Source organism: Pleurodeles waltl, chromosome 2_2 (genome assembly GCF_031143425.1).
Source record: "Pleurodeles waltl isolate 20211129_DDA chromosome 2_2, aPleWal1.hap1.20221129, whole genome shotgun sequence".
Taxonomy (NCBI): Eukaryota; Metazoa; Chordata; class Amphibia; order Caudata; family Salamandridae; genus Pleurodeles; species Pleurodeles waltl.
In genome coordinates, this window is record NC_090439.1 from 222,115,083 (window position 1) to 222,136,001 (window position 20,919).

Below are 20,919 nucleotides of genomic sequence, written 5' to 3' on the forward strand. Positions count from 1 at the left end.
TCTCCAAGAATTGCCAAGTAAATAATTCAATAAAAACATGTAAACTCAGAATGTACATGGTGCACTCTTTTACACCACACATACCAATTGTAACTTGTTCATATCTCAGAGAGCATGACTACACCACAACAGCTGTAAACAACTTTGGAAAATAGACCCTAATTTAAGTTGGACTAGTGCATTCTTGTTAAACATTAGCATTAAACATCGTATGCTAATTTGAACCAACAATGCAAATATCTAAGCAGCAGAAACTCATAGTGGTGCAAATCTGGGATTGTGCCACTTTGTAACACCTTGTGTCCCAAAATGACTGCGACAGACATTAAGGGCCTCCGCCCGCCAAAGTACCGCGTCAGAATACCACTGCGCGGTCAATAGACCGCCGCAGTAATTCTGAGTTTCCCGCTGGGCTGGCGGGCGACCGCCAGAAAGCCGCCCACCAGCCCAGCGGGAAACCCCCTTCCATGAGGATGCCGGCTCCGAATGGAGGCGGCGGAGTGGAAGGGGTGCGACGGGTGCAGTTGCACCCGTCGCAATTTTCAGTGTCTGCTTGGCAGACACTGAAAATCTTGGTGGGGCCCTGTTAGGGGGCCCCTGCAGTGCCCATGCCAGTAGCATGGGCACTGCAGGGGCCCCCAGGGGCCCCGCGACACCCGTTACCGCCAGCCAGGTTCTGGCGGTCAAAACCGCCAGAGCCAGGCTGGCGGTAAGGGGGTCGGAATCCCCATGGCGGCGCTGCCTGCAGCGCCGCCATGGAGGATTCCCCAGGGCAGCGGGAAACCGGCGGGACACCGCCGGTTTTCCGTTTCTGACCGCGGCGGTACCGCCGCGGTCAAAATGCCCATGGATGCACCACCAGCCTGTTGGCGGTGCATCCGCGGTCGTTGGCCTGGCGGTAGTCTACCGCCAGGGTCAGAATGACCCCCTAAGTGTGCAAGGGGGTGTACAGCTGATAGGGGAGGAGCCAAAATGGTGCAGTGGCATCTAACAAAAACAACTGTGCCAAATATTGCTGCTACTTTGAACACCTGCTCATAGCAGCTGGCCCACAATTGGTACCAACGGGACCCTAAGTACTGTTCAGGGTTATGACCAAAATTTTAGCTCTGACCCTGAACAGTATATCAATTGCGTAAAACACCTTACACGCTATAGCCCCATACCCTGTGCCATGGTGTGCAGTCTTTAAAATACGGCGCACACATGGTGGCGATAGAGGGATGGTAAGGGGGGAAGAAAAGTGGCCCTGTACTGTGCCACTTTACTTTAATCTGCCCCATAGTCAAGGACAAAAAAACACAAAATTCACTACCACAGGAATGTGTTGGTGAAAAAATGACGTTGTCTGTAGCTAATACATTTACATTGTCACACACATATCACACAAGGGTGTTGGCTTGACATAGACCTGTTCCAATCCAGGAAATATATGTGAAGAATGCTGTACAGATGTTAGGGCTAGATAGGTAAAGGCTAGAAAGTACCTGCAATGGAAGGTTTGTGTCTGCTAGGTAACCTAGCTTAGTCTGAATGACAATATCACACGTGAATACTGATTACATACTTCTTAGGGCCACTCACATGTATTAGCAAGAGAGTGACATACAGGGACCAATACACATAAATGCCTAGGTGTATCACACCCAATCTTCTAGGAATGTGCATGTAAGTCAAGAAATGTACTAACAAGTCACAGACCCTTGGAAACTTGCATGTGAAGCATGCCACAGAAAGCATGATTGTGTCATTCCCTCTACTCATAGCTGACATGAGTAATTATAGTACCAAAATCCACTATTTAGGAATGTTACATAGGCTATGGAATGCAAATGTGAGCATGTGGCCATGTATAACAAATTTTGTGAAGCTACAGTAGAACAGCTGTGAGAGAAGTTGGAATACTTGGAGATCCGGTCCTGCTGAAATAATGCATTGATACTAGTGGTACCTCTAAATACCAAGGGTCCGGCCATGGACCTGTTTGTGGACATTCTCATCCTGAAACAGGGGCAAACACGTGGACTTTCAAAAATCTTTTGGGTGGAGGAAGCCCACTGCATCCCAGGTTCACCATGAAAGCCTGGATCACACCCTTGTCCCATCATAGCAAGACTCATAAACGTCTGATACTGGGATGTGATTCTCCAAACAGCTCGCAGTACTCCTCCATTCCATATAGGTAAAGCTCAGGTTACTTTCTTCCCCAATTTCTGTCTTTGGGTCCAGCGGCTGCAAAGCAGTTTCCTCTAGGTGAAGAACGCTCTGAGGGAACTGAACCACAAGTATACAATGACTTATTTGGCGTAGCTTTGATTAGTCACAGCATGCAAAACTCACTTTTTATCAAGCCCAGAAGCTGGTCGTGATTGGCTGTATTGAATGTCAGGTGGCAGGAGGGTCAGGACACTGGGACCGCCCTAAGAGGCATCAGGGTGGCGGCATGGCAAAGGATAATTGTGAAATACTTAAAGTTGAGGTGTGGGTCAAAACAAATTACACCTTGCCTGGGACATCGTCTTGATCACCCGAACGGATCTTGGGACCCATGAGGCTTGTGGGATTGTAAATGTGGCACTGGTGATGCACCCGGAACACCTTGTGGGGGGGCTGGGAGCAGCCCGCAATGGTCCTAAATCGGTGATTTGGGACAGAGGATGTGAGACAACCACTTGGTAAACACATTCCAGTAAGGGGCTGGGTGGGGGCCAGAAAGCAGTAATGATGCCTCCTAGTTAGCAGTATGTTTGGTTGGGGCAACAGGCGATAAGCGCAGTTGGAGAGGGGGGCAGTTTGAAATCTGCTGCGCAGTGTAGCAGGGAGGGGGGAGTGATGATTGAAGAGGGGTTATTGTAGTTTATGTTCAGGCAAGATAGATACAGCCAGTCAACATAGCTGAGGCTCACAGGATATTCACTCTCACAGTCTGAACCCCAACCAGCTTTGTCCCGGCATCCCTAGGGTGTGGTCCATTAACCATACAGTGGGATGTCCAAAGTTAGTATGTCAACCCTAAGGATTCTATCCTGGAATGCCAATGGCCTAGGCAACAAAGTCATATGGGAGTGGTGATCCAGTCATCAAACCAGACTCCCCTGATATGGTTCTCCTACAAGAGACTCACATCTTAGGTAATAGGTATGATGCTCTTGACTATTAGGGAAATAAAAAGGTTGCTAATGTGGGCCTTATCACCTCTTCTAGAGGAGTAGTAATCTTTGTGAGGAGAAAGCTGCCTCTCATCATTTAGCAAATATTGCCCGATCTGCTGGGTTCCTATGTGGTGTCCTCTGGGACCAGGGAGTGGGGCATCTTGAACATACCTTCAGTAGATATCACAATATGACTTCCAACCTTGACCACTTTGCTACACAGTCTTCAGATGGGGAAATTATCATGTGAGAGGGATCTCAACGCAACTCTGAATGACAGCATTCACCAACATCCCCCCAGGCCCCTGGACTCAGTCAGAGGACCATTAGTTGACTTCCTCAGTGCCCAGGGACTGGCAAATGCATGGTGTATCCTCAACCCAGCAACTCAGTACTTCACCCTTTTACTTGGGGCTGCTTGATAGTCTCTTATGAATTGATCACTTTCTCATGCCGACTCCCCAGCTGTTACAAATCAGGGAAGCCACTAACTTAACCAGGGTTATTTCTGACTATTCTCCCCTGTGACTGCTGTATGGTCAGGTCAAGAGGCCAAACACTAGCGCCATCATATTGAGCCTTTGGTACTTTAAAGAGACAAAAATGAGAGAATGGATGTTAGCCGCAAAAGACCACTATTTTCAGGGGAACCCCACTTCAGTTGAGTCTCCACTCACGTTGTGGGTGGCCCATGAGACAGTAGTCAAGGGGGTGGATCTCATTATGATGGCGCAAGGGAAAAACTAAAAAGGGTCATATTGAAGGCTCTTAAATGTGTGTTTTTGGCCCTTGATGCCGGCTTAACTGATGAGGAGTGATCAGAGGGAGCCCACATCCTAGCCCTGAAGAAAAATGAATACTGAGACATGGCCCAGGAAGCTGCTAATATGCACCATAGGGCAACAAAGAACCACATCAATGTAATGGGGGGCAAGACAGGAAAAATATTGGCCTGGCTGGACAGGTAGGAGGCAGCAGATAGATAGGTTCCTGGGATCCAGAAGGAGTCAGGGGAACTTGCTAGTAGTGGACAAACCATAGCCCAAATGTTTGCCCACTACTATGGGAAACTCGATTATGCAAGGTATTTCACAACAAATGGCAAAACAGGCAAGCTCCTGGGTCACATGCCCCTCCCAAGCCTCACTATAGAGGATTGCGAAGCCTTAGAAGATGCACTTTCCCTGGAAGAAATTGTATGAGCCATCAGGGATGTGTAGCCCGGCTAAAAAGCATCAGTGCCCAACGGGGTACCAACAGAACCCCATAAGTTGACAGCCACTAAGCTAGACTCACATCTGAAGCAAATGTATGAGAAGAGCCAGAAGGTGTGAATACTCCCATTAGACCAGTGTCAGGCTTCCATAGTGGTCATCACCTAAGAAGGGAAGCCCAGGGAGGAGCGTATCTGTACCCTGGGTCTACAGACAAGACCCAATTCCACAAACTATCAATGACATAACCAAGCATCCTAGGAATAACCACACCTATTCATGGCAAAACATGTAAAACCATGGGAACTGATGAGACATCGCCTGCACAGCCAAGCTGCCAGTCCCCAGTATATGATAGGGCAAGCCTGACATAAGGAACCTCAAAGGTAAGAACACATACTTGGCCATGGAATCACAAATGTGCAGGTGTATGTCTGCACGGGGCTGTGCATCACAGTGCTGATGATCCATCATGAGGATGGCAGATTATCACCCAACGCCCCCTCAAATCCCTGAGTGGGCTACACTGAACCCTGACAAAGTCAGGGGCCTGCTGATTGTGCAAAATAAACTGCGCTGAGGAACGACAGTCAACCGGTGTTCATACATGCAACAATGGCCCTTCATAATGCCACAGGAGCACTGTTGACCAGGGTGCCATCACTGCAGGAGAGCACCCCTGCCATACAGATTGTATTAATTTTCATCAATCTGCCAATAACATCAACGTTTGAGTCACTGAACATTGAAAATGTATGTTGTTAACAAATAATACCTAAATGTTTCCACACATCTCCCAGATAGATGGACCAGGCTTAGTGCTGTCAATTTGCAGATGGACAAATGAAAACAATTTACATGATCAAATGTGTATGTGTCACATGATAACGTACAACTTATTATGACCAGTACAAATGTCCCCACATTGTGAAACATGTTTTACACAGATATGAGTACACAGCTTTGATAAAAATGGCCTACATATAAGACAGCTGGAATAGAGTTTTGGTATGCCCAATCCCTAAACACACCACTGTACTGTGCAGCACTTATCAGACATGATACATGCATTTTCACACAAAAAACATGGCACATATATAGCTACAAAGACACATGTCAGCACACCATCTCCAATATTTTGCATGCATGGGGAACCATATGTTACATGTGTTGCTTTGCACCATTAAGTCTGCTTTTTACAACACAGCAGAGTGTGCAGATATGCGCACTCACATTGAAATGGCTTACAGGATCTTATCCCAGCCTTAGTCAGCAGGATCCTTTGCTTAAGAATTGTTAAGGGAATTATATGTCTGAACATGAATTGCACATGGCCTTTCTCATCTTATGTTGTGTATTGTAACATACACTTGTAATTCTGACAGGACAATGTGGTACACCCACATATATACACTCAGTACACATGTGTAAACATGTTTGTGGCAAGGAGTGTTCATACAGAGGCATGTTTGCAAACAGTATCAGTCCTCGCATGCATCACACACAAGTACAAACATATGGTAACCCATTTCTATGTTAACGGTACACAACTAAATGAACATGCACACACATGTAGCCATATCATAGAAACTACATAAGTGCATAGCCCCTGTAACAAGGAATGTGAATGTGGGTGTACTGTCAGCCTTTCCACCAAAATCCATGCATGGCTGTTATGCGTTAAAAAAATGACTCATACGGTACATCTCCATACATCGCAAATCACTAACATGACGCCTGGCACCATGCACGTCTGAACTGTCTTGCTCTCAGTCTTCCCTCCAAAAGCCAGGCATTCCCGGTATGTGTCAAAAACTTTCATGCATACCATTGTCATACAAATATCGCACATGCCAAAAATGACACCTGGCCCCTGCGCATCAATTGCAAGTCGACATACCTTGTCAGTCTTCATTTAAAAAATCCACACATGGCCGTCAGGCATCAAAAAAAGACGCATATCAGAAAATGTGACATAAACCCCCAGGAAGTGATGTAACAGGACTTCCTTGCTGCACACATGGTAAAATGAATTTAGTTTCACTTTTACTTTACAGTCTTTTGTCTGTGACTGTGAGAGGTTGTGTGGAGCTGGTGCTGGTTGAGGAGTTGTGGTTTCTGAGAGGTTTGTGCTGGGTCCTGTTAAGTCCAAATTGTTGTATTTGTATGTTTTGTGTAGTGTTATTGTACTGTTATTGTATTTGTATTGTCAGGTGTTTGTCTTGGGTTAGTGTAGTTTGTTGGAGTATTTGGGGTTAGGTTGGGTAATGATTTATTTTTTGGGGTTTGTTGTTTGCAGTGGAGGGAAACAACAGGATGTCCAGCAAGGGAAGGGCACAGTGCATGGGTCCAGATGAAATGGGGGTTCATATGGTTAATGTGCCACTACCTCTCTAATATAGTGAAAATGGGTGGCCTCGTCATCATGGGCTATCCTATGGAGGCCAGAAAGCTGTGCTGGAGGAAGGTGCTGTTCCAGCTGCTCATGATCTTCAAGGTTGAGCGCACAGACCACCAAATCAAGCACCCGTGGGCAGACCTCATTGCCTGGGAAGGGGATCTATTAGATCACCTGGTGGTTCAGGTTGGCGGACCTGTTGGTAAGTAAACCTGTAACATAGCAACATCCTCCTTTGCATGTGCATGACAGTAGGGCATAAGGATAACTGCAGCATATCAGGAAAAAGGTGAGGACAGCAAGGGGCAGATTTGAGAAAAGTGGCGCTGCACCCACTGAAGCACCACTTTCTTTGCGCCCCTTAGCACCACCCTACCGCCACCAAGTGTACACTGGATTTAAGATACGGCGCACCATGGTGCTGGTTAGAGGGCAATTGCGTCTTAATTATTTACACTACTGATGTACTGTTCAGAGTTATCACCATATATTTGGCGCTAACCCTGACCAGTACATATTGGGCCATCAAAATATAATGATATGCCCCTTTTTAACGCCTTCTCTGAGCAGGTGTGAAAATGTGCAGAACAAAATGACGCAAAAATATTCCTTTAGATTTCAGTGTGCCATTTCTGTGGCCCCCTAATGGGCAACTGCCCACTTTGCATACATTATGGCTGGCACAGGCCTAATGTAGCGGAATGGGAACTAAAGTTGCACAACGCACGCATTGCAGCACTTTGTGAACCTCTGGGCAACATTGTGCCTATGACATGAATGATGTATGCAAAGAGGCAAAGGGACCATTCCCCCATTAATGGGGGCGGGGGCAAAAATTCATAGGCACATAGAAAACTATGAGATTTCTTTGTCTAAAGCATTCTGGCATTTTCTATGCCTGCTCAGACCAGGGGTCAAAATGGGGCACACCATAATTCATGATGGGCCCCTATGTACTATTCAGAGTTGGACCAAAATCTTCGCACTAAATTTGAACAGTACATCAATGGCGTAAAAAATGATGATGCCATTGCCCCCTACCCTGCGCCATGGTGCACTGTATCTTAGATACGGCGCACACATGGTGGTAGTAGGGGGATGCTTAGGGGCACAAGTAAAGTGTTGCTGCACTGGGTATAGCACCACTTCCCTATTATCTGCCCTTAAGCGTCTGACAATTAACAGTGTACTGTCCCGCAGTAAGTGTGAGGTATGAATCTGAGAGATGCATGTATGGGTGAATCACATTGCTATATATGTTTTTGGGTGCTACCTATGTCTATCTGACTGACATGTTGTAGATGGCAGTGGGTCATTCCTAACACTTTTGACTAGGTCACTCAGCTAAACAAGTGCAATGTGTAACACTTGTTCATGCTAATCTGTGTTCACAAATCACAAAGCTATGTTTTCTTTTCATGTCTTGCAGGCGGACCTCCACGCTGCGGCATCAGTGAGGTTTCCACTTTTGAAGACCCCCGATGCAACCAGTAAGTGTCACCTTGTATGTCAAGTGTACATACAGTGTTGTGTCTGAGAGGATTTGATGTTTAAAAAGCCATGTACAAATGGCATGTGTGTCAATTTAGACACCATCATCTATCTTTGAGTACCAACATCATGGCTGATGGTTTGCTGAGGATGTGGAATAATTTGAATGATGCACAGGTGTCAGCATGTGCTGCTATGGATTAGTGGATCACAGGAAATTACTATATATGCCCACAAACACAGTGATGTCAGTCAAGGTATGTTTCAGAGGTGCTGGCTTTCTGCAATGCATGGATGTTTCCAACATATATTTGCCAGCACCTGTTCCTGAACTGTGTGCCACACGTTGCACAAATTTAGTCAGGACATGGTACAATATATGTACCTGTGTAGAGCTCCCCAAAGACCTTTCGCAAGGAGACACTTGCACCACCGGTGCTTCACTGCTCTTCAACTAAGAATTGAGGCACTGGACGTGCAAGGAGCTTTTTGAGAAGGACAACAGTCAGTTGAGTACACATAGAGATTTGCACTCTTCTCCAGATGGATTTGGGACAAGTCCATGGATTGCAGCAAATAATAATAATAATGTGTGTAGATGAAACAACAGGTTTTAGCCATTATGATAGTTGTGAGTAAGCATGATCACATCACGTGTGTATGAAATGTGCGTGGTGAGTGTTTTTCTGGTAGTTAGGAAGTGTTTCAAGTTTGTGCACAGTTAAGGGCAGATACAAGAAAACAGGCACTGCACCCCGTGCTGCTCCACTTTTCTTGTGGTTCTTAGCTCACCCTATCCGCCACCATGTGAGTGCAAAATATGATATACTGTACACTATAATGAAGATACGTGCCAATTGTGGTTAACTTTTTGACAAAAATTATGTAATGTTCATGGTTAGTGCAAGGGAATCTTATGCTAACAATGGACTGTATATAGGAGTCCCTTGTGACCAATGGTGTGCACCCTTTTAATGCCAGCTCTGAGCTGCCATTCAAAGTAGCCAAAACAAAATGATGCAGCTGAATCTCTTAGATTGCAGTGCGCCATTTTGGCAGTCACCCTATACAGGCCTAATGTGGCGCAAGCGGTAACAAAGTGACACAATGCAGGGGTTGCACCACTTTGTTGATTGCTGATCATTTCGCCTTGTTGTGCCTTATTAGTGGCATGTTGATTATGATGCTAATGTGGTGCAAGGAGGCCCTAGACCCTCTCTAATCTTGGCCCTAGTGTGCAACTTTGGAGAGTCATTATACTGGTGACATGTACAAAATACCATAGATACTTGCTAGGCAGATTTGTACAGACTTGGGTCTTGCCCTTGTTGTTGGCTTACTGGTTGACAACGTGTCATCAGAAACTGCTGTTTACAATGCATGCTTGTTCTTCCTCTACCCAACGCAGTTACTGATTACATGTTCTCCTCGTGTTTTAGCTGCCACCTCCCCTTCCCCAGTCTGCATTATGTATAGTTTTAGTGGGTTTTAGGGGGGTAGACATAGGTTAGGTAGCATAGAGTAGGTTGGTTGTAGGATATAGCTAGTGTAGGATTTAGGCTTTCTTTTTGTTTTGGAGGGGTTGGGAGGGGGTTATGTATAGGGGTATATGTTATAAAATAAACCCCTCACATTTTTTAAAGAATGTAAAAAATACAAAAGAAATATATTTGTTTAGGATAAAGGATTAGTTAGTATATGTGCAGCTTTAGTTCATGTTGTCCTACACATCAATAGTCTCATAGAGGGATGAGGGGGACAATGTTTGAGTGGCATTATGGCCCATATTTATTATGGCAGGATGCAGCACACATAGGAAGAGCAATAACACGAGGAGGAAGGATAGCAATTCTCCTTGTTGCAGCATTATAACACCACCCCTAAGGTGGTGGTGTTGGAATTAGTTGCAGCCTCAGGTTTATATAAAGTCTTAAATCTTGGGCAACAACAATATGCAATGGGTGATTGCACTTACCTCTCAGGCAAAGTGCTGCATGTGAAGGGGCCATATTTACAAGATGTTATTAAGGTACAATGCCACATTGTGAATATGGCGGAGTGCGTAGCGCCACCAAAGCCTCTCTAAAAGTGAGCAATAAGGCCTTTTGGATCTGGCCCTTCGTGTCCTGATGTGACCCTTTTGCATGCATTCAGTGTGTCGTGGGTGCCTCCCCTTTCTGCCATTTTTAAATTTCCAGATAGTCCCCCCACTGCAACTTATTGTGCATTTGTGGTAGGTCTTGGTGGTCTGATCTATCCGGTCCTATGATTCCAGTAACCAGCTCCCCTGGGATGATGGCTGCCACCGTCTCCTCCAGCTCATCCAGGTCCTCCTCGGGTGCGTGACTTCCACTTCCATTCTGCAGTGCTGCCTTTTGGTTCCTGTCCAGTTTCTCTTTAGTTCTGCGCTTGCAATTGTGCCAGCGCTTCTTACAATCAGTGACAGTCCTCTTCATCTCTGCTACACTGTTGACTTTATCTACTATTGCCTTCCATATAGCCTCTCTCCTACCTATTGGTAATTTGGAGGTAACAAAGAGCTGTTGTTGGTGCTCTATCACCTCTCTGACCAAGATTTCCTTCTCCTTCTCACTAAAGCGACACTTCTGCTTCCTTTTCTCCTTCTCCTGGGACTTTTCTGGTCCCTCCTGGCTCATACTGGGCTTATTGGGGTCTCTCCTGGCCTTCATTCTCCATCTTATCTCCCTATTTTTTTTTGCTTGCGTGTTTTTTTTTTTTAACACTAATTCTGCTAAATATGGCGCTAATATAATTTGCATCAAAAAACGTCCCGGAAAATGTTCTAACATCACTTTTGCAGCATTAGCTTCATTTTTCTTTCCAGCATGTCGAAATGGTGAGCGTCATTTTTTTTTTTTTTAGGCTAACCTTTCCTTAGCGCCATGGTGCCTCGTTTTTTAAATATGGCGCACGGACGGCACTAAGGAATGGCGTTAGCCGGCTGTAATTTTTTTGAAGCACAACTGCGCAAGCGCAGTTGTGCATCATTTTTCCTAAATCAGGGCCTAAATGTTTGTGATCCATTTTAGCAGGTGGATTTGACCTCCGTTTTCCAGTATTCTTATTGGAAATGCTAGGTAATCATTCCATGTCCAAGTACCAAACTCATTGGCTAGTATGTTCTGTTTTCTCATTTTCAGAAGTGTTCTGGTTTTCGTGATTATTTAGCAATCATGACCAATATATAATGTTTAAACTCAGGTGCCCGGGTGTTATTACTGTAATGTGATCCTTTGACTCTTTTATGTATTGAGCTGTGTGAAGTTTTTACCATTTGATCTTCATTTCTACTGTGAATATTTATATTTTTTCGTATAATATTTAAGTATTTACATTTATAAACAATCACAACTCTAGCTGGATATTTATTATCGTAACCATGATAAATGTGTTGAGGAAACGTCAAGCATGCACCTTCAACAACATGTAGTCTTTGTTGCCTCACTCACAGGCAACACACACTAGCCAGGCTCTACAAAAACTCAAACATGCAGTACATCTTCTTTGGTTGTCCGATACTCCCCCTCTAATTGCTGACACACTCTCTCCTTCCTACAGCATTCCCCACCAGTACTATCCAAGCAATGTTGTGCAAAACCCACGATTAGCTAATGAAGACTTCTTTTTTTTTGTGGACAGAGCAATTTTTGCTTCCAGACCACCTTGCCTGTGAATAAAAACATCTGTTGCAGAAATGTGAACGTAAAAATCATTAGCTAAGATTCAAATTGCCTTCAAATATGAGTATTCTCCTCTTTAGTAGTTAATTGATTACCATGTTGACTAGGAGATTAGTGATCGTTCGAAATCGCAGGCAAAATTGGACCACCTTGATTAATCAGTGCTTCTAGTGATGAAGCACTTGCAGGGGCTTTCTTGGCGTCGAGATCTTGGGGCCTGCAGATAGTGGGGTTCAGATGATATTGTAAGAAAGTTTTGCCAGCACTAGCTTTTCCAATAAAGGATTACATTACAACAAAAAAGGTGCATTGACGTGACCAAGCGTAGCATGGTATCTTGAAAAGAGCTGTTGTTGGCAAAATAGGAGACTTACGAAAAGAAAGAAGCAAAAAGAGTCCTGAATTATCAAGGACCCCTTTTGGCCAGGAGAGAGCACTCATCTGGACAGTTAAGGACTATTTGGGTTCAAGTATATCTGGTGCAGGCTAGCTCCAAGTTCAGTTTTTGAGATTGAGAGTTTGGGGAGCCGGACCACATGCATTGAGTGTCTGCATGGTACAGGTGTCAGAACTCCAGAGCCAGGTACTGGAACATAGCAAGCCAGTAGGACATACAATATTTGGGTACCTGGGATATATTTAGCAAGACAATAGGTCATAAATATTTGGGTCTGTCAGGCACCCGAGGAAGTGTCGAACCACCAGCCTCAAAAGCATACATGGGTTCTAGTGGCAATTCCAATTCAGCAAGCAATTCAGAGCTCCTCTACGCAGGTGATCAAAACAGAGGCAGTGGCAATTAGGTATTGAAGCGATGAGAGCCAATATCATGGTGGATGATTTTGAGATAAAAGTTATAGTAAGCCATTCGCAATCATATTTCCTACTTGGTCTCTGTGAAGAGCTTTCCATACGGCGTAACATGCTAGCAGCCGCATGGTTATTGTGCACTCTGGCCGGACTCAGGCACTCTGGCGTTTCCCGGTGGGTTGAAGGCAAGTGGGTGTTATTAAAATTGGTTGGGCGTGAAGTATCCAGCCCCGAGACTGTCCACATTCAACTTTCGATGGACTCTAAACTGGCACACAAATAGTAACAGGTATTACAAATTTAAGCTGACAGAATTCTTCTTGGCATAAGATTCTATATGGACATCTACTCTGTGTGACACACTGACTCAGACTGTCGCCGAATGTTCAGTGGCTCAGCTCTTTTAGCATTTGACTCTAAGTTTCTACATTGGCACATACCTGATTTTCTGCTTTCGAGAAATAAATATAGATAATGTGAATTGTATCAGACCTTGCACTGACGTGCTGCAATACTTATTGCAACACTTATTTATCTATTGAATCTTATCTCTTATAGCCAATATATTTGACAAATTATATTGCTATAGACACCGTTTGCACCGTTTTAAAATTATTTTCTTTTGGGGTAGAATGCAGCTCGAACACCTGGAGGGAGGTCGGCTTGCTCGCTGTACTTGAACACATGGGGCAACGATTCGATTAAATGTTTTTTCACAAGCAAAGAATATTGTTCCTAGTATGGCCTAGTATGTACGCAAGGGTGGAAAGATGCCAGCACAATCTTACATTTGCGCAAAGCAGGAAAGAGTCTGGTGCATCGCTATTTTTCAGATCAGTATTTTGTAACAGTCCTTTACCATCGAACTAAGACCAGTAGCATCAAGATTAGTAGCACAATAATGGCCCATTCATTTAAAGATAGCAGAAAGGCTGAAATGGTAAACTTTTAATGGTTGCTGGCTAATAGTGCAGTCAACAGTCCTAATCTCTAGGTCAATGGTTCCCAACCTGTTGTCCGGTGACCCCGGGGACCCACGAAGCCTCCTCAGGGGGTCTCTGACTGCTTAGAAAATTAAATACTATTAACAGATTAATAAAGTGTATGTAAACAAAGTAGCTAAATGTACAATTAATTTTTTTTAAACGTACTGTAAATGTCCAAGAGTTTAAAATTGGAGGCTAAAAATTAAATTAGTATCCTCACATTCATTCGTAGGAGAAGTGCAGGCTCTTCAAACACAGGGGCGTGGTCAACTCCCTGCTTTAGCAGCTACAGCGGGGTGTGTTGTTGTATGGGCCTCTTCCTTCAGAAACTGCAGAAAAAGGGTCATGATCAACCCTAAAATGTGAGAAGCTGAGTGAAAGGATGAGTGAAATGGTATATGGGTGGGTGATTGAAGGGGTGGATAGATAGATGCAGGATGAATGAGTGAGAGTATAGATTTAAGAATGGACAAGTGAAAGGGAGGAAGGATGGATGGATGAGTGAAATGGGAATGGAAGATGAGAGAAAGAATGGATGGATGAGTGAATGAAAGCATAGATGGAGTGAAAGGAAAAACAGGTGAATGGATGGATGGATGGATGGATGGAGTGATGGAGTAAAAGGCTGGATGGGTGGATGAATTGAAAGGGTAGATTGATGAGTGAAAGGATGGATGGATAAATGAAAAGAGGGATGTAAGGATGGATGAGAGAAAGAATAGATGAATGAGTAAGAGGGTAGATGGATGGCTGTATGAAACGGTGGATAGATGGATGAGGGAAAGGGTGAATGGATGAGTAAGTGAAAGGATGGATGAGTGAAAGTGTAAATGAATGAATGGATGGATGTGAGAGTGAAGTGGTGAATTGATGGGTGAGTAGATAGATGCATGGCTGAATGAGTGAAATGATGGAGGTAAGAACGGTTGAGTGAAAGGGAGGAAGTATGGGTAGATGAGTGAAAGGGTGAACGTATGGATGGACGGATAGGTGAAATGATGGATGGATGGATAATGAGAGAAAGGATGGATGGGGGTGAAAGGATGGATGGAGTGAAAGGGTAACTGGATGGTGAATGGATGGGTAGAATGAAAGGCTGAATGGACGGACAGGTTGAAAGGGTGGATGGATGGATGAGTGAAAGTATGGATGGATGAGTGAAAGGGAGGGATAGATGGATGGCTGGATGAAATGGTGGACGGATGGATGAGGGAAAGGGGAATGGATGGATAAGTGAAAGGGTGGGTGGGTGAGTAAAAGGGAAATTGGAAGGGTGGATGTGTGAGTGAAATGGTGGATGGATGGGTAAGTGAAAAGGTCGATGGGTAGTTGCATAGTTGAATGAGTGAAAGGATGGATGTAAGGATCGGGTGAGTGAAAAGGAGAAAGGATGGGCAGATGGATGAGTGAAAGTGTGAATGGATGGATGGATGAGTGAAATGATGAATGGATGGATGGATGATGAGAGGATGGATAGATAAGTGAGTGAAAGGATTGATCGATGATTGAAAGGGTAAATAGATGGTTCGATGAGTGGATGGATTGACTAAATGCAAGGATGGATGGACAAGTGATGAATGGATGAGTGAAAGGATGAATGTAAGGATGAATACATTTGAGGGTAGAAGGATGGATGGATGAAAGGTTGCACGGATGGATGGAAGGGTGACTGGATTGACAAATGAGTGAAAAGTTAAATGATAAGTGAGTGAAAAGAGGGGTGGAAGGATGAGTGAAAGGATAGATGGGTGGATGGGACAGTGGATGATGGGTCGAAGGGTGGATGGATAAGTGAAAGAATGGATGGCTGAGGGAAAGGGTGGAAGGATGGATGAGTGAGAGGGAGTATGGATAGATGAATGGAGTGAAAGGATAGATGAATGGATGAACGATGACTGAAAGGATGGATGGATGGATGAATGGACAAAAGGGCATGAGTAAGTGAAAGGATCGATGATTGAATGGAGGGGCAGATAGGAAATAAAGCTAGATGAATAGGTTTGGATTATACATTCACAGGCAGATGGACGGAATGGTAACCAATTGAATGTTGGATGAAAGACTGAAAGGATGACAGAATTTAAAGGTGAAATGGTGGAGATCAGTGGTTGGATGGAAGGATGAAAAGATGAATGGATAGATGTTTGGACGGAAGAGACAAGCAAGCTCCTATGGGGAGGGTTGTGATGACTTGCTTCTCTTGCTTGGTGCCAGCAGACATGTGGTTCAAAGTGGGGGCACTTTAATTTCTGGCTACTCCCCTGATCGAACAGACTATAGTATGGATGATGTGTGGCCTCAAGTGAATTTAGAAAAGGTTGAAACTTCCTATTAAGATGAAAATTTGTATTTTTTTATTTATATTTGTTTGCAAATTTAATAAAATGTGTTATCATTTGTGTATGTTTGATAGAATGCTTGTTTCGGTATTCTTTGTATATTGTTTTGCTGATCTAATCATCAACAATGTTTAGGCCGGGGCTCCTGGCTTCCAGTAATAACTCAGTAACGGGACCCCAGATTCCAATAATGATTCAGTGGGGGTCCATGAATATCAATAATGATAAAGTGGGGGGGGTCCACAGAAGTCAAAAGGTTAAGACCCACTGCTCTAGGTGATTGAGAGGCCTGAGTTTCTGGGCAGAGCCAGAGGACCTGGAAAGCACAAATCAATGAAGAGGTAATGACCTGCGTATTTCAACTAATAAAACAACAACATCAATATAGCGTCCTAAAGCTAATGAAAAGGAAGAGATAGTAGCAGCTGTAAGCTACCTTTGAGAATAAGTCAAAACAGCGACAAAGGCCCCGAAAACACTTGTTTCCAAGGGTGGCTCCTCCATGAGGACGGAGGAGTGTTGCCCCACCCCGACAGCAGCGGCAGCTGCAAAACCTTCACACGGAAACAATAATAAACAGTGATTATTATTGTTTCCTTGTAAAGGGGTGGGGCCACAGGGGTGATGAGTATGAGGGGGAGTGTTCAGCACTCCCCCTCATTGGACATGTAAGTGGATGACTGTCTCTGGCTGGCCTAACACACATGGGCACAGGGCTCTGTCCAGCCCAGCAAAAACGCCTGCACAGGCTCCCAGTCTGCCTGGGAGCACTCTGGCTGGGCACTCCCAGCCAATCTTGACGCTGCTCTGAGCAGCGTCACGATTGCCAGCAGGGCATGCTGGGAGCTTGTGCCTGCCTGCAGTCAGCAGGAGAGCGGTACTCAGGTAAGTTTTTTTTTTTTGCCCCCCAACCCACCTGCTTTCCACCTTCCTCCCCCCTCCCACGCGCCACCACGCCCCCTTTAACATCGCGAGCCGCGTCTGCTTGTTTCAACTACTGGTACTGCAAGATACTCATGGACACCTCAGAGGCCAGGCATGCCATTCCATTGACACAAAAACACAATTTAAAAACTGTCTAAGTTCCTGTAAATCGCCAATCTTTCTGCACATGAAAAAGAAGGCAAATGTCATTGATTTGTTTATTGTTGCAGCATAAGCTATAACAATTTTAAGCATAAAACTATAGTTAACATCAATAAAAGAGAAATGTAGAATGAAGAAAATAACCGAAAAGACGAGGAAAATGAATATTTTTCTAGGGAGAAACCAGAAATATGTATTTTAATTTTATAATAACTATGCAGCAGGAATTTTCATATCCTATAATTAGCTGAAAACCAAACCCTCTAGGTCAAATTCACCAAAGCCTGTTTGACCGCAAAGGTGCGTTTCTGTCTAAAAACTGCTGGATTTACATCTGTCCGGCATTCAAAGAAAGACATCTAGCAAGTGTAAATCCGTTTACATCTTCGTAATAGTATATCACAAATGTGTATAGTTACAAAATTGTAACTCCCAGGCAAGGGGTTAGAAAGAGGCATTTAATTGATTAGTTGTTGTGAGTTAATGAATGCTCATAACCTAATATGCGGCAGACTAATCGCCTTTTCTACCGTGATGTTTTTTTCTAACAGAAGGGTTCTGGCATGAAAGTGTGCTCTCTGTCAGAAAAGTCTAGTGACGTCACCATGCACCCTTGCGATCAAACAGCCCCAGTTCTCCCACAGTGCGAGGACGCTGGAGCACGGCAGCCTTAACACTGTGTATACTAAAGCAGCAATGTATTAAACACCCTGGTAAGAGCTCTGGGACACCGAGACAAGGCTTCAGGTCCCAGACACCAGTCTTTCTTATGTTCCCTATAGAAAAGCAGGCTTTTACATGCATCCTTGTAGGAGCACTTACGCTGCATATTACATCAAAGCAAACTTATTTATCTAAAAAGAAAAAGTGCTTAACGAAGATGACTTGAGGGAGGTGGAGCAGAGAGATGTGCGGGCACCAGAGCTATGCTACTCCAGGAGAAAGAAAAAAAGTGCCAGGCAGCCAGGTTAATGGTCTCAAAATATAAAGGAGATGAAGAGGAACAGTAGAATTAAGACAATATTTTCCCCTACACATAATATATTATCATCGCTGCTTCACATGCCATGGTTTTCAGACCTTGATTTGTAAGCCTAACTCACTTTTGTGTTACTTTGGGTTGGGTAGGCATTTACAGGGGTAGAGCATGGGCGTGACACCAGCCCAGATTTACAAAGACGCGTAAACCTGGATTTGTGCCAAAATGGTGTGCCAACCAGACAGAGGCATAAGGAGGAAAAATATCTTTATTCTCCTTGTTACTTCCTGTTTGGATTGTTTCTGTGCAGGAAGGTATCTCTTTAGTTCAGGAAGGTATCTCTTCGGGCACAGAAACAATCTTGCCTGTAACACAAGCATCCTCGCACTATGGTGCACATTGCGCCAGAGCAAGGAGACAGCAAAAATGCTCCATTTCTTTGTAAATATGGAGCCTTTCTGATTTTTCCCTTTTACAATAATAAATGTGCCCTATAGTATTTAAGGCCATCTGCAAATGCTAGTTAGTGTTCCTTCATGCCTTATTAAACTGACTTGGATGTTCAAAATTATTGCTTTTGGTGGTAACCAAGAGACTATTTCTAATACAGCCACTCAGGGCAAGAAAGGCATCTATAATTGGTGAGTTAGGTAATTTTCAGTTCATAAACACTCATTTTAGTCTCTCCGTGGAGTAACATTAAAACACTTCAAGTTTAAGTTGAACCTCACCTCCGTACTTCTAAAACATTTCAAAGAGGCTACACTACACACTTTTCCCATGATCTAATCACATTGTAAACACTGACAAGGAAGAATCCAAATTAGGGGTGTGCAGAACTCGCAGAATTTCACTATGTGCAATTTGAAGTTACATAAAAATGCTGAGCGATTCCACAGAGCTCCACCAACGTGTGGAAACGTATGTTGAGCTGCAATTTAGCATGGTACCACGCTGTGCACTGACAAAATGACAATGTGCACAAGAGAGCATGGCCATTCAAGTTGATTTTGCTGCAGCTCAAGTAGAAACTCTACTAGAGAAGCAGCCCTCAGACCGCCCTTGACTGGAACTCCGTGTTAAAAGAGTAATGCAGAGTCACCAAATTAGACCAAAGCCAAAAGCGGAATGAGATTGTCTGCCGGAACCTAGTTAAAATATCTATAACAAATAACCCGGAAAATGCATATCCTAGAATGGGAGACTGGAAGCTGAATGATCTTAAGGCCCCAGGAGGCCTGAAAGAAAGTAACTAGGCCTTGCATGGCTCTGCCGGCAGGTGAGGGGATGGCAGGCATACAATAATCGAGTAATTTATCCCATATTATTTATTCTGTGGCACATGCTTCCTATAACATAGATATTTCAATTGTATTAACAGCTGCAGACAAATCCTCATTAAATACCTTGGAAGCAATACCAGAGACATTTCAGCACACCAAATGTACACATATCAGTTGGTTAATGGTCATAAGGGGATTCATCTGAGCTGGGTCAACCCTTTCTGTGGACAGTAAGGCTGTACCCCCCCCCCCCCCCCCACCTACTGTCCCATCCCCCTTTGTCTGTCAGTCCAGTTTAATTAAATATGAAAGTAGGCAGAAACAATTTTGGACAATTAGGAGTCCTTAATAAGCAGGAAGGGTGTTGTTTGCCAGTCATGTGATGAAAACTAGTCACCAGCTGTATATATGTTTATAAAAAATCCGAGGTGCAATAAATAATTTTTCATTCAGACAAGGCCTAGGGAGATCATACGAACGGAGGTTTATAGCCATTGCACGATATTTCCAATTTATGACCACACGGTCTGTAAAGGTCCTACCCAGTCCATCATTGTGACAAATAAGATGTTGACGTAATCAGCAATGTCAATCCTGTATCTTTTATAAGCCAGTGACACACTTTATTTTTTAACTGGGCAGAAGTTAAAGCTCGATGTTCACGATTTTTATACCAGTACATTGGCCTTTACAGCACTAGTGTGTGGGATTGTATTAACCCAGCTTCACTTAAGAGGCATGAAATAACTTTATACACAGGTTGATGGCAGTCCAGCGGGGTACTGCTGTAAGTTTTTGTTATGTGGAAACTGGAATGGGATATATGGAGGATATTGTTGAAATTGCACCACTATTGGTACGGTTTAAGATACAGCGAACCCCCTGAAGTTGTTTTCTCTAGACTGAAGACAGAAGATTGTATGGCCGTGAAAATCACTGCTGAAATCCCTTAGCTTCATTATGTGAATCAGGCGTTTTCAAGGCTTGCTTTCCCTCAATATGTTAAAACTCCTGATTCCATAGAAAGGATATCTGAGCAGAAGTTAATATGTGTTTATCTTAATTGCAGCGATAGACAGTGTATGTCCATGGATTTACGGAAGTATACTGTCTGCTCCTTTCATTCTCTGATAACCACACAAGGGCTAGAGACGTATTTAATGGTTTAATCACGGTGCACATTCCTGCGGCTTTCCTGATCCAAGGTTCTTGGTTTTTGAGTTTGCCTCCTTGTCCATGTGATAATTTGTCTCAACAGTCTGCTTGTCATTTTATGCTATTTTGCATATTATATAAATCTGTGCAAATGGAATTTCTGGTTCCTTTATTACGCCAAGTTAAATTTAGTCAGTGTAATATTGCGTTATTCTAGTTCCGACCACTACATTTCTGAAGTTTGGTGTGGGGTATTAAATGTTGTTACTGGAGCCTAAATAGTCAGCAAAAGATATGATTTGTTATAATGCCATAATTTCTGTAT